At 45.3% G+C, this 15,683-nt stretch overlaps 1 protein-coding gene across 2 annotated transcripts in view; it reads right to left on the bottom strand.

Moving 5' to 3' along the window:
- DOP1A (DOP1 leucine zipper like protein A) overlaps positions 1-4,300 on the bottom strand; it is a 1,079,867-nt gene extending 1,075,567 nt beyond the window's left edge. Inside the window, exon 1 of one of the 2 annotated variants that reach the window (XM_086926553.1) lies at positions 4,188-4,300. The gene's annotated coding sequence lies outside the window, so the exon portion shown is untranslated. The remainder of the gene's footprint in view (positions 1-4,187) is intronic. The other variant, XM_086926552.1, reaches the window with a different exon arrangement.
- Between the last annotated feature and the right edge of the window lie 11,383 nt (positions 4,301-15,683).

Below are 15,683 nucleotides of genomic sequence, written 5' to 3'. Positions count from 1 at the left end.
GCATATTTGAAGGTGCTCTCTTATATGATAATGAAGAACAAAGTGGCCCAAAAAGACAAAATATTTGCCTAGGATCACATAATTTGAGACCTGTTTTGGCTCAAGGACTTTACAGTTAAGTCGAGTAGATTATTAAAGTTACTAGACCTGCAGATCTACTAACATTTTTATGTTTTTGAGAGCTCTGCACATACCCACTTTCATCCATCGAGCAGCAGAGATAACGTGTTCCCATTAGCAGCTGCCAGTTCTGAACTCGCCATTAAAATTTCATTAACCCCGACTCTAAATTGCCACCAGGTATAAAAACTGTCTACAGGCAAAAGGCCTTATTGAATGGCCTATCCCAATCAAAAATTACCATTGCGTGACGTTCTGATGTGAGCCTCCTATGCAACACAGTCTCAATGTGCACAGCAAGAATACACTGTCTCACCCTATGTAAAGGGGTGCGTGAGGCTCACGCAGTCAAAAGAGGGTGTACGAGGCCGAGCCACGAGCACGAAAGAAGCACACTGCTCGCGATCACAGGGCCTACTGCAATCACGCTGCCAACCAAAATCCCTTGTTGGTATGTGCCTGTATGTAGCCATAGACACTCAGCATGGGAGTGCTAGCCTGCGGACTAGCTGATTGCATAGTCTTCTGTCCGCCAAGTTTGACAAAGCCCCAGTTACCTTGAACAAGCAGCACCACCTTTCCTTGTCTGCTTTCCAATGGCAGGTGCTAAATAAACCTCCATATATGCATGGAAGATCATCGCCAATTTGTAGACGATGTAACCACAAGTAGCAGTGGTAGAAGTAGGGTTTATTAGTCAGTAGGCATGCACAGCTTCCTCCTTCGGAGTAACCATTCCAGCTGCCACCCCGTGTCATAACATTCCAGAATGCTGTGGATCATCTGGTTGTCAAGATACATGCAACTCACATACCACATGCATCATTTACAAAGCCATCACAACCAGCACTCTCACTTATCTTTCAGACAAGCTCACCATCTCTGGTGGCTCTGAACACACCTGCAACCCGAACACCATCACACTGCAGATTAAGAAGTGTAAAAAAGAAAAAAGGAAGACCGCCGGTCTTTTCCATCTATGTACCTAGGATCTGGAATGACAGCCACATATCCATCAGGACTTCCCTAACTCAACATCGATTTAGGAAAGAGTGCACCTCTGTAAAGAACACCTCACAATGCATTAACAGTCCAACAATCAGCTACCTCTACTATTATTCATTGGCTTTATACTGGTCTTTGAACTTGTGCAGTGCTCCGCTGCCTTATGACTAGGTTACCACTAAAGAATACCATCAACATACATTTATATTCCTTCTTGCAGTATCCACTAGGCATGGCAAGTGTACCACTCCATAGTGTTGTGACAAGGTGAAAAAAGTTGAGAGTAACCAGCATGGCTGCAGAGGAAACAAAGTATCCATAAGAACCAACATTACCAAAGATCAACAACTTTCACCAGTGGCATTAATATGATCAATATTGCAGCAATTGAGGTGACACCAAGATAAAGACGTGTAAGAATTCCAACACACTCCAGTTAGGGCCATCTTGTGCTACTCTCTAGGCGGGGTCATTTTCTTTACTTACATAAGAGTCCACAGCGCAATTTGTACACCACTTATTTGTGTTTCTTAGTAATGCTCTAAATTGGACAGATTTTGCCAGTGTCTAAAACACCAGATCTCCTGAAACAGTTCACTGCTTTTTGTCCTACCCTCAGGATCTTCACAGCACACCCATGTGCACTGAACAGAGGATAACACGTCACTAAAAGCTTGAGCCTACTTCAAGCCTGATATCTGTCTCAACTCTGGGTATCTTGGACGGTTTGCCAAATACAAGAGGAGTTTGCATGCTTCTACTAAGCACTTGAACTTTCATATCATTCTGCAAAACAGCAGCAGGGGAGATGCGGGCCAGAGAACTATCTTTTTGAGCTTTTATTTATTCCCAGGTGGTGAAAGAGAGGGACAATCAGATGGGTTGTTTGTGAAGTCGATGGGCAGTGCTGTAGAAGTGCTCGAAGAGGGACATTATGTTAGTGATTTTTCACTATATTGAGTGATTAAATAGTCAAAAAAATCAGTAACCATTACATCCCTCTCTAAGCACTTTCTCAGCACTCCGGTGGCTTGATCATCCAATGTGAGCCCAGTCACACCTAAGTTTGTAATGAAAAATGACAAAGCCCGCAGTCACCTCTGTGATAGTGTCAGCTCTGCAGTAAATCTGTCTCATAGCCAAGCTGTGCACTTTCGTGGGATCTGTGAGACCTTTGTTTTAGCTTAATAGACACCACTGAGGTGTAGTGCTTCTCCAGAAATCGGGATCTCTTTTCAGTCAGGGGAAAAGAGTGATAGCAAAATAAAAGCAGTGTCCTACTTTCGCTTAACTTAAAAAAATTGTGCCCAGAAAAACTGATTGTGTCAACTTGACTTTAATAAGTTATACGTGTATTATTTAACACCATATACTTGTCAAACACCCCTAAGAATTAAAAATAGCAATTTGGTATAAAACGGAAGAGAGAATGATATAGTCATCCAGTAACTGAACTGCACAATGGAGATCCAGGAAACGTGTTTAAAGCCTGCTTTCCGACATGACCAAATTGTGTGATCCTAAGCAATTAATGTTTTTAACTGGGCCTCATTTTCCTTGATCATAGCATTCGTAAGCACCATATAATAATTGTTACGCGTTGTTCAGAAACCTCTTATGTGCATGGTGAAAAATGGCATAATGTTGCTCCAATTGTAATGGCAATACTGGCAATACAGTAGAGAGCTCGATGACAGACTTGCTTTTTGGTGACTAATGGCACCATATTTAGGTCAGAAGTGGTCAGTTCATACTTGTTTCTAAGTTAATGTTTAACAAGTATTGATAAGGCCAATAGGACTGGTGCAGGCTGACAGCATTTTGGCTTTGTCATTGCTTGTTTCGTATTGGGAGGGTTTTTGTAAAACTTTGGAGTTAGTTGTTATGGGAGCTGAGGGGCACTTTTCAAAACAGTGGCTAAAAGCAAAAATAAATGTTGTTTCAAAAAACAAATATTGATGTTGTATGACCTGGCACTACAGGAAACTACCATGTGCGCCGAGGTGCTCCTTGCGAAAGAGGAAAATGCTGCATCTCTCAGTGAGGTTAGCCAATGGCTACAGTGGGCTCACTCACTGACCCATGCTGTTTGGGGCGGAAGAAAATGAGAATGACACAACAAATGACCAACAGATGAAGAGAGCTTATTTGATAGCCCCTATAAGTAAGTATATCATTTATATCATTTTGCTTATATCAAAAGGTCCCAGCTCTCGGAAGGCCTACAAACTATCACTTTTAATAAATGCTCTTGGGATACCACTTTTCCATTTGTTTACATTTTGTTATTTTGGAAGGGCCAAGGGTTTAATACGAATGTATGTATTGTAAACTTGTAAGTATTAATTGTAATATATGAATTATCCCTCAGTATGCTTTAATGATTCAATTTGAACTTATTTAGACAACTGTCAAATAATTTTGATTAATTTCTTCCTTAGTTGACCGTTTTAGATTTATATATGAAAGAGAGAAAAATTGGCATTTCACGGAATTTCACCATTTTTTGTGTCCTTCCATTGACAATTAAAAGCGGGTCAGGCCGGTAAACATCGACCAGGTGGTATTCCTTAAATAGACTCAGCGGAGTGATAGTCTCAATGTCTTAAAATTTTGAGGAGTCTTAATGATATTTTACGGGACTTTATTGCACGATATTCAGGTCAACCATCATGGTTGCTTATGTTATGCTCTGGATCTCACAGGGCTAAGCCAGGACCTTGGTTGGGCTTGCCCTATTATTTTGATGGATCGTCCGTCACAAGAGCTGAAGCGGAAACTGTGGCTTGCCGCATAGCTAAAAGACACCTCCATCAGTGAGTGTTCATAACAACTGTAGAAAAATAACACCTGGGCACTGGAGGGTACCGGCGCCCTGCTAGAGATGGGCTGGTCAAGGGAGCGACACCATCCTGAGATGTAATTACACCTAGACCTGCGAAGAGAACATGCGAGGGGATTGTTTCACAGAGGATGCCTCGGCAGTCACGATTCCTCACCCATCACTACCCCGCATTAGCAGCCTAAACACAGGAGTCAACTAGCTCCTGCGCCAAACTCACCTCTGGTAGCCCCCTCGGGCAGGCACCCAGTGCTTGCTACAGTGGTTTTGTTGCGGCGGCGATGGGGATCAAAGCAGGGCAGCACTGACAGCTCCCGGCCTGCTTCGCGTCCCAAAAACATGAACAAGAAGAGAGGACAACAAAATCTTGCTTTGAGAAATAATTCGGCCATCTTGGAAATGAGTGTTCTATTTTAAGATAGGATATGTGTGTGTGTAAGAGTAAAACATTTCAACATCGTTTAAGAGAACGGTACCTTTTAAAGTTCTAACAATATATAACTTAGCTTTATATTTTGACGCATCGTATCTTAATAGCAAGACTATTACAACATTATTCAGTCTACGTTCATTTCAATGTAGCTTTCAAAATCCAGTACCACGTCTCCAACCTTATCGTCTCTTCGAGCTGTGAAGCGTTTCCTCATCTTTATGCTCTACTGTTCTGCTCCAACGTGATCACTATATTTTTCGTATAATTATAAATGCTTATTCGGCGCTTTTGGGTGTTTAGTATTGTTGTCCTTTTATTAATGCTCGTATCACGCACCAACCTGGAACCGTGTAAAGGCCAACACAACAGAGTACGATACTAGGTGTCAACTCAGGAGTAAGCCATTCTATTTCAGGACAGGAGGCTCCGATTATGCTTTTCTCATTTCTTTAAAGAATGCTCAGCAGCCAAAAAACAGTAACCAAAAAACTACATTACCCATAACCACCAGGGTAACAACCATAGAGTACTAGTGTAAAAGGTCCCAATGATAGTCTTTCTTCCTCTTTCTTTGCTGCTCCGCAGCCAGTTAAGTGCTTTTTTGGTTCTTACCTGTATTTGCAGCATTGTTGTGCTTTAATATTGCTTGGTGCTTCGCGCTTCCATCGTGCGTCTTTGCAGCGCACTCCGGCTCTGGTTGCGCGTTTGTTAGCGTTTTGCCGATTTTCCTCTTTTCTGCCGGTTTGCGTGTGCGCATTGCTGGGAGCGTGTGCTCACCTCCCATAGACCGGGCATTTACTGCCGAGGTCTTATTTCTAAAGTGGAGCGGGAGTTTGGGGTTTTGGTGGCTCGCGCTGGGTGCGCAAGCTCTTCCGACTCTATTCTGGTGGCGGCTGTGTCGCACATGCGCGCCAGCTATTTCCGACTTCTCGTAGTGTCTCTTCACTACGCCGGATGAGTGCAGGTCGTCTCTGACGTCGTAGCCCACAGCCTGACAGAATTTAACCCTGTGTGACGCCTTGGCTCGCAGAGTGCTTGGGCTGTATTTGTGTGCATAGGCTTTGCCTAGAGTGTGGTTTTCTGTCGTTTTCAGCAGGCCCTCTCCCTCCACATTTGAATTGTTTGTGGCCAGGTTTATTCCTGCGCTACTGGTTTACTGAGGGTTTCTCACGCTCCCCCTTGCATTGTGCCTTTGGCATTCCTGGAAACTATTAGTCATCTTGTGGGCATTACTGTACACTTTGTGTATCATGGAAGAATATGATTATGAGGATGATGATTATTATTATGGGGAGAATGACTCTGGCTCATTGGAGCAGGATTTGGTCGCAGAGTTGGACAAAGGTGTCCATCAATTGGTTAATAAGGCACTGGTGCGTGCCATCAACCCGCTGAAGCGCCATTTAAACCTGTATGCACAGCAACAAGGTTGGTTACCTGCTTCCAAAAAATCCTCCAAATCTCCTGTAAATTCCCACAGGTCAGATTTTCAGAAATTGGCTAAAACTTTGGCGGCGGATGCTTCCAAGTCTTCTGTAAATAAGTCCTCCGTTATTCAACACAGTGACACAGAGGACACTCACTCTTCTGCTTCCTCGGATCACGAGGATCCACCATCTAGAAAGAAGGTGTGCAAAGAACATTTTGTTGATGCTCCCATACATCCCCCTGTATTGACCTTTGAGCCTTCAGAAATTGTTCATCCTCATTCTTCATCTTGGTTACCTTCCCCTGCAGTTGCTGCGTATGTCCAGGCTCACATACGTCAACCTTTCAACAGGGATGTTCGAGCCAGGCTTCGTTCAGAATGCCCTAGGCCAGATCTTGCTGACCATTTGGCTGTGACACCTGAGGTTGACCCAACGATAGTCACCTATCTGAAAAAATATTCAAAGGACCCTAAAAAGGGGCTTGACAGATCTTGGCGCTCATGTCAGGACAAGTTGCTTGATTGGTTGGGTCCGCTGACCAAAATACTGGATCTTGGATTCTGGCAAAAGAGTCTGCGACTCTAGTGGATTCCTGATGAATTAATTGAGTGGGCGCAAAGGGCGATCTGCCAATTGGGTAACGCCAATTGTGCGATTTCTTGCAAGAGACGTCGTTCCATCCTGTTAAAACTTGATCCTAAATTGGCGTAGCTCTCTACATCAGAATCGGGTCCAGAGGCACAGAGCCTCTTGTTTGGACAACCATTCTTGAAAGAACTAACGAAGCGTATAGACAAAGCGCAGTCTTCGTTGCGACGAGCCTTGCGTCCGGTTTTTGCCAAGGCCGGACGACATAGAGAACGCTCGTTCGGCCGAGGTTCTCAACAACAGTCCCACAGAGGTTCTCAATCTCAACGAGGAGGAGGTCAAGACTCCGGTTATTCTTCCAGATCGAATTTCTATCCCTCTCACAAGGGTAAAGGATATTATGGAAAAGGACGTTCCGGAGGTCAGCAGGGTCATTACCAGGACTCCAACGCTTCAGGTGAGCCTGACTCCTGCTTGCAATATGGTTTTGGGGGCAGAGTACGTTTTTTTCTCCACAATTGGCGTATGATCTCCAACGATGCATGGGTGCTGGAAACTGTTCAAGGTTTCAAAAAAGAGTTTTACCAGCCCCAGCATCAGGCCCACCCTCCCAATCCCCTATGTTTTTCCCTTCGAGATCAGGATTTCATTTAGCAGGAAATAGATGTTCTCCTCAAAAAAGGGGCGATTCTTCCTACTGTCCGTCATCCACAAGGGATCGCCAGCACAGTGTTTCTGGTCGAGAAGAAAGGGGGCGGTTCGCGCCTTGTTCTCAACCTGAAAGAGTTCAATGGGGGAATTGTTTACAGGCATTTCAAGATGGAGGGCATCCATCTGTTGAGAGATCTCCTTCGAGAGGGGGATTGGATGGTTCGTCTGGACCTCAAAGACGCATATCTGTCGATTCCGGTCTTCGGGCCTCATCGTCGGTTCCTCCAATTCCTTTGGCAAGGAATTTGGTACGAGTATCCGGTTCTCCCATTCGGCCTCTCGTCAGCACCCTGGTGCTTCACGAAGCTTCTACGGCCGGTCGTGGAGCATCTTCGAGCTCGAGGAGTGCGTCTCATTATTTACTTGGACGACATTCTGGTTTTGGCAGACTGTCCGCTCAAACTCCTGACTCATCTGGAATGGTCCATCGATCTATTACAGTCTCTGGGTTTTCTGGTCAACGTTAATCCGTTTTAACGCCGACGCAAATAATAGATTTTCTGGGTTTCCGGATCGATTCCATTGCTTGCCAACTTCTTTTACCCAACCAGAAGATTCGGTATATCAAGAGGGAGTTAACTTCCATTATTTCCAAACCGACTGTGTCATTGAGATCGTTAGCACGTGTCGTAGGTCTGTTGGCATCCTCCATACAAGCGATCTTCCCAGGTCCTCTACATTACAGGGCAATGCAACGCTTGAAGATCCATCATCTCCAGAAAGGCCTCAGATATTCAGATCTGATTCCTCTTTCGGAGGAGGTGAGGTGGGAGATGCAATGGTGGCTGGATCACATGGAGGCTTGGAATGGTCGAGCCCTGTTCGGGGCTTTGCCGGAACTTGTGATAGAGTCCAGCCACTGGGGTTGGTGAGCCCGATGCGGTCCTGTCTCGACAGGGGGTCGTTGGTCTCCACAGGAGTTGTCTCTCCACATCAATTGCCTGAAACTCCTGGTGGGGTCCTTCGCGATATAGTTTGAGGCCGGATCCGAAGGCCCTGGCCACGGATGCCTTTCTGCAAGCTTGGCCGATGAGTCTGTGTTATGCCTTTCCCCCGTTTATGATGATTCCCAGAGTCCTGGCTTACGTAAAACGTTATCAATCGGAACTGATTCTGATTGTTCTACTTTGGAGGGCTCAAGCGTGGTTCCCGGTTCTACTGGAAATGTGTTGTGCTGTGCTAATCCTTCTTCCCCAGAAGTGGAATCTCTTCCTGAATCCTCTCGAAGATCCGCATCCCCTGATTCTGTCCAGCAATCTCCAGCAGCTGCTGGTGTGGCGAATTTCGGGGATTGTTGGTCGGTCCCAGGCCTTTCTAGAGACGCTTCCAGATTCATTAGTGAGGCTTGGTCTCCCAATACTCACAAACGATACAAAGGATCTTGGAAGCATTGGTGTGACTGGTGTGTTCAACGGGATGTTGATCCCACTTCGGCGGATGTCTCTTTGATCATTAACTTTCTGGCTTCTCTTGCCTCTTCTGGTCTGGCTTATAGGACGGTAAAAAAAATTCGTTCTGCCATTTCAGCTGGTCATATCCAGGTAGATGGTAAGCCTGCAGCGGAGCATCCTTTAATTACCAAATTACTTAAGGGTATCCATCTGGCGAAACCGCCGTGTCCTAAGTACGTCTCTTTATGGGATGTTTCCATCATCTTACGGTTTCTAGAGGCTTGGCCTCTTAATCCTTTGCTGTCCCGCAAGCAACTATCGGCAAAATTGACTATGTTGTTGTGCCTTGTTTCTTGCAAGAGAGTGTCTGATGTTCGGGCATTAGACCTTGCGGGTCGAAGCTTTACGCCCGAGGGTGTTACGTTTCTCGTTTCCAGACGTACAAAATCTAATACTATTTCTATTAACTATCCATCCTTTCCTACTCACCCCAACCTTTGCGTTGTTCAGTGTGTCAAGGATTACGAAGTAAGTACTGCTCCTTTTCGTTCAGATATGCATAGTCAATTGTTAATTGCTTTACAGAAACCCTTTCGCCCTGTTACCCCTGCTACATTAGCGCGCTGGGTACGATGGCTCATGTCGGAGGCTGGCATTGATGTTTCTGTTTTTGGTGCACATTCGGCACGTGGGGCAATGGCTTCTAAAGCTTTCTCCATGGGTGTCACTCTTTTTGACATTATGAAGGCCGCAGATTGGTCTTCTGACTCTGTTTTCAAAACTTTTTACTATAAACCAATTGATCATATTGCATCTGTTGTGGTGGATCAGCTTTGAACAAGCATAATCGGAGCCTCCTGTCCTGAAATAGAATTCAAAATTTGCAAACATACGTGACAAGAATTTTCAATTCTATTAAGGACAAGGAGGCGAGGATTATCCCACCCAGTATTATTGATTTGCATTGTTACATTGCTCTGATCTTTGTTGTTGATATTGGATGTCTTCATATCCCTTGTTTTTTCTTTCCCCCCCTTATTTGGATTACTGACTTCATGCACTATGTGTGTATTACGGCACTCTCTGTTGCACTGACCATTGCCGTGGTCTCTCTCTTCGTACCTGGACCCTTCCCTGCAGAAGCAGCTCCTCGCCGCGTGGTGCGAGGCGCTGTGTGCCAAAGGGGCGCTGTACCACAGGACTCAGATATTGGATTGGGCAAGTGAGAACAGGCAGGCACAGGGCTGCGAGCGGACCAGCAGGGACTCCAACTACCAGGAGCCCCTGCGTGCGGTCAACCCTCAACACCTGGGTCGCTCTCCCTGATCGCCACGCCCCCTGCCCCACCCTTTCCCCCTTATTAGTGTACTACGATCCCGCTGCGCGGGAGCGCGCGGGAGGGCGCCGGGAGAAGCCCGGGACAAGGGCGGGACCGTCTGTGGCCGTCCGGGGCCGAAGGAGGCCGGGCTGGGCCACCCCTCTTGCCAGCGCCATATACCATCTACTTCAGTAAGTGATATTGACTAATCTGCATTATCTTGTAACCGATATGGCAATGTCTACAAACACAAGCCCTGCAATTAGCCATTTGATGACTCTTCCAACGGAGCCTGGTCCTCTGGCCATTGGTCCCTTAGACAAATTCTTTTTTAATCGCTCATTGACAATAGATAAGGAATTAACTTTGGCTGAGAAGCATGCAGAACGTAGGTTATCCATTGAAATACTTAAGAACTCCACGGACAAGTTTTCAAATGTAGCCTACCCCACTTTGGTAACCCCTTTATCATCAGTGAACCTACCAGTCACACACGAACACTCTGAGGTTCAGGGTGATAAAGCAAACAAGAATGTCGTGGCAGATTCAAATAATCCTTGTGGTAGTAACTCCCATTCATCACCGCAGCCTGATCTAGGTTCTCAAGTTACATCTGCCAATCCGAAAATTGGGTCCAAAAGGAAACGACCAGCTTCCGTAAAAAAATGCAAAAAGGTGGCCAGACCTCCACAAAAACTCAGGAAGTTACATAAACTTGTGAACATTGGAAAGGCAGGGAACGAACAAGTTCAAAGTACAGGAAGTGTAATACTAACTATCCCTGTATCCCAGGATAATCAAGACACAGCGGACAATTCTTGTACTGTTTCCAATGTACCAAGTAAAGAAAACGTTGTATTATTTGCAAATGTGCTTCCAGAACTTGAAAAAATGTTTAGATTACTACTTACCCCTATCGAGGATAGAATTGCTAAGCTCGTAGATAGGTTAAACCACTTCGAGCAGACAACTTTAGACAATTTCTATTCTACAAAATCCCTAATTAAAGCAAATAGGGTGGAAGTAAACACAAACCCACAGGTCGCAAATAACCCTCATGTACAGGATAAGGGTAGAATTCCCCGGAATGCCTCCCCTTTACCTCCCAAACAAAACAAACCTCCAGCTAAAGCCACTGCAAAAACTTCAGACAGGGCTGAGAGAGTGGCTGCTGGTTCTGAACCATTGCAGTCGACTTCAACACATCCTACACAGCCCATACTAGCCCAGATACAAAATCCACCGGCCGTTGCAAATGTTGAGGCTACTTTGTGCCAACAAGTGGGTAAAGTACCAGCATCTGTAAACGTAACCAATAACACACGTATACCTCCAAACATCCCGGGGGGAGGAAACGGGGCTAATGCATGCCAGCCGGCTGGTAAATCTTTAGCATTGTCCCAAGTAAATAATAAACTACAGGTGCAGAAACCTGCCCTCCAACTTGTTCCCCAAGTTCCCAAATCTATCCCACCGCCCTTGCCAAAGCCACCTCATAGAAAACCCCCAATTAATCTTACTCCAGACTCCTTCCCTTATGTGGCAGTTCTTATCAATGTACCACCTTTACCCCCAGGACAGAGAGAAAATTTCCAGATGCTTAAAAACAAGACCATGCACTGGTTAAAGGAAAACCGTCCTCTGCCGGGTGATATTGACGGGCTAATAATAGGGGCAAGGAGAATTGACTGGATGGGTTACACACCAAAAACCCTGGGGGGGGACTGTATAGTGGTTAACTTCCAAGACCCTAGGGTAGTGGGATGGATAACAAGACAGGGATGGGGAACAAATAAGGGTGGTATTGGTATCGTGGACCTTACCTTTTTTTACCCCCGACCCTCAAGTGTAACAACAAGTTTACTCAACGAGCCCTTAATCCCCCCTACTGTACCATGGCCAGTTATTCCTTTACCACCTCCACCTGCTGGTCATATTCATACCTCACATACATATTACAATCCCTATGTAGGATGGCAGGATCCGGGCTGGGGGTATTGACATACTGGTATTGATAGCATGGGTGGAATTATAAAAGAGGTAGAAGGGTTACGTGATGTTTGTGGTAATACCATTGCTATAAATTTATTGGTGAACAACATTGAGGCTGGGTGTGTGGCTGAAGAAGGTGGCTCAAGACTGGGAACACCAAACACAAATGTCTTATACCCTGCAATAGATGATTTAACTGTGGACCCAACAGTTGATTTAGAAAGTCAGACTAGCTTAATGGAAAGTCCAATGTCAGCCCATGTATTTCCACTTGTTAAAGATCGGGATGGGACAAATGCAGATATTGGTACCCTTTTATCTTGGAATGTCGCTGGGTTGGCTAGTAAGTTGGATTCCCAACCTTGGGTGGATTTCATAAGTGGTTTTGACATTTGTTGTTTTCAAGAAACCTGGGCTTGCGATCCACTCTTTTGCCTAGGTTACTTGAATTATTGTATACCAGCTTCAAAAGGGGGAAGAGGGCGGCCCAAGGGTGGCCTAACTGTTTGGGTTAGACAGGATTTGCACATAAACATAAAAATCCTAGACGTGGGAAACATTGATCTACAAGCACTAAGAATCTCTGTTGCTAAGGGCCAACCAATAGATTTATACAATGTTTATGTGAGAGGAGACAAAGTAACAAATCTATCCACTATTGAGTTGTTGTCTGATGCCATGGAGGCTAATTCCCAGGAAAATGTAAAGATAATTGTTGGGGATTTAAACAGGACTTTTGAACCCTTGGACTGCACAAATGACCCTATGGAGAGTGAAGAGGATAATCTCTGGGGAGTACCATCTCTAAACCTAAAACCTGTGAAGCGATGGACAAAAGAGATTTTATTGTTAAATGGAATTTGTTTGGAACATGGACTTAGAGCTCTTAACGGCAGGACACCTGGTGACAAGGAGGGCAGCCACACTTTTGACAATGGTATTAATAGGAGCCGAATTGATTATATATTGTGTAGTCTCCAGCTGTGGAATGGGGTTGTCGACATGGCTGTTAGGCCCCGGGTAGAAAGTGACCACAACCCCCTATGTGTGTCCCACAGGTGGTGGAATACCGGTTCAGGAAACCCAATCGAGACACACGATGAAACCCCTCTTTTAAGCAACGATGAGCGAAGGTTAAAATGGCCCAAGGTACTAGCAAATGAGGCCACTATGACATATATTACCAATAAGGTTGATGGTGCAATTTCCGCGATTGAAGCAGCAGTCCCAGTGGTTCCAGGGGACAACGGTATCACTGAAATTCACAATAAGTTATTCTCCCTTCTAAGACCATGTTTTTTCATTAAGAAAAGAAAAGGGAAGAAAACAAAGGAAGTGGGCAGGTGGTTTGATAACCACTGTAGAAAAGCACGTCTAGACCTGGGGCATGCCATAAGGAACAGGGACCGTGCTGCAGTGACAAAGAATAGGAAACTGTACAAATTAGCCATTTATCGTGCCAAAAAGAAATGGGATGAAGACCATTGGGCCCAATTAAAAGAAGCCTCTGATAATAAAGACTCAATGTTATTTTGGAAAATTATCAAGTGGGGTAGTGGTGCGGGCCCTGTAAAACCTGACAACAATGTACCAGTGGAAGCCTGGGTCGATTACTTTGGGCCACAGTACGCGGAAAGTAACAAACCCGTGGCAGCTGATAATATAATACCGGTTTATGCAACCGAAGATCTATTCTCCCTTAGAGAAGCTGAAATTGCCATCTGTTCCGCGAAGTGTGGGAGGGCGCCAGGTCCAGATGGTATCCCACCCGATATTTTCAAACATGATGTGAGTAGATGGGCGAGATACACCCACCTTGTAGTAAATGCCCTAGCAAAGGGGGCAGTGGTTCCAGACATTTGGAAGGGTGCAACCATTATCCCCATTCACAAGAAGGGCGATCGCTCATTGCCTGCTAATTATGGGCCTATAAGCTTAATAGCCACCATGCAGAAAATTGTTGGGAGAATGGTAACAAACCAGCTAATGGACTGGGTAGAAGATAATAGTGCCCTCTCCCCATACCAAGCGGGATTTAGGCGAGCAACTAGTACCATTGACCAGGTCTTCCGCTTCACCATATTGCGGTGGAAGACCGTCGAGTTGGGTAGGGGCAGCCTGTACGTTGCGTTTGTCGACCTGCGGGCGGCGTTTGATCTAGTCCCCCGGTACAAGCTATGGTCGGTCCTCCAAAAGCTGGGGATCCCTGCTGAACTGCTAACATTAATCATGCGATTGCATGAATCCAACTTTGCTAGAGTCCAGTGGGGAGGAAGTAGGGAAACAACATTGGATTTCCCTGTGGAAAGGGGTGTTAGGCAAGGCTGTTCCATGGCCCCTCTACTTTTCTCGTTATTCATTAATGGGATAGTAGAGAGAATGTTGAAGGCTAGTGTAGATGCCCCATCGTTAGCGGACACCAGGGTTCCAATCCTGATGTTCGCCGACGACACTCTTATTTTGTCTAAGACCCCCATGGGGCTGCAACGTGCATTAAGCATTTTTGATGCTTTCTGCTTGGAGCACGGGCTAGAGGTAAATGTAGGAAAAACCAAACTAATGGCCTTCTCTGCAGGACGCAGGAGTTATCCTAAAATAACCCTTAATAATAGCAGGCTCGATATAGTTAATGAATTTACGTATTTGGGAGTGCAGATCGCGGGGGGGAATGGCTGGACGCATCATGTGAATAAAGTAGTCCTAAAGCACCAGCAGCTTTCAGGTGCCCTAAGGGGGGAACATCGTAAATCAAAAACAAAACCTATAAAACCTGCAATGACAGTGTACGATGCGAAGGTTCTGGGTGCCACTTTATATGGCGCGGAACTATGGGCTTGGAATAGTCTGGTGGCTCTTCAGACTTCCGAGAACAAGTTCATGCGTGGGATTACTGGACTTCCACAGAGTACCCCCCTAATCCCATTGTTCTTGGAGTTAGGCAGACGTACGATTGTCGACAGAGCTCGATTGCGACCAGTTCTTTACTGGAGACGCCTTTGGACGACTCCAGAAATAAGACAGTACGCGGAGGGCTTCCTGTGGATAATCAAGGAAGATATCTTCCATAAGATAAAATGGTTAAAACACCTGAAGACCATGCTGGTAAACCTAGGGTTTTCGAATCTTTGGAACAACCCCGAGGGAGAAATCTTCCCAAGCAAAGAAGCCCTCAAAGAGCAATATTGGGATTGGGTGGGAGGCAAGATGCTGAATGACACCAGGGCAGATTCTATGTCTGGTCGTTTTCTGGAGACTAAAATTTTTCCTGTCCTAGAAAATTACTGGGCCAATATCACTGTACCTATGGACAGGAAACTTGTCTTTCAGTTAAGGTCAGGATCTATCCCCCTTAAGAAATTGACATCTGGCTGGCACAGACCCACTGACAACCTATGTCCTGCTTGTGAAAATGCCGAGGAGAGCATAGGCCATTTTCTCTTCGCATGTCAAGCCTATGTAAAACCGAGGAGAAAATGGCTCTCGCCGGTATGCAAAAACCTGGGGACACGAGATAGTGCAGTGGCCCTAAGAATCCTGTGCACTACAAACCAGGATTCGATAGTCATGGGGGTAGCCAAATACATGGGTTGGGCTTGGGCGATAAGACGACGGTCTTTGGGGGGTAGCAGGTAACCAGGGATTCCCTTTTTAACAAATTTTTATGTAAATGGTATAAATTGTTTTATGTGTAATGTAGTATGAGCTGCACTGTGTTTAATGATTTTTTACTCTGACCCTGTATTTTTGTGTAATTGTTCTGATTTTATGTGCTTTTATGAGAATTGTCTCGAATAAAGCTTATACAACAACAAGTATTACGGCTGTGTATCTCTTTTCAGGTTCTGACCCGAAG

The sequence above is a fragment of the Lissotriton vulgaris genome, chromosome 6 (genome assembly GCF_964263255.1).
Source record: "Lissotriton vulgaris chromosome 6, aLisVul1.2, whole genome shotgun sequence".
NCBI lineage: Eukaryota > Metazoa > Chordata > Amphibia > Caudata > Salamandridae > Lissotriton > Lissotriton vulgaris.
The sequence above is the reverse complement of the archived record's forward strand: the minus strand, read 5'-3'. Positions and strand labels throughout refer to the sequence as shown.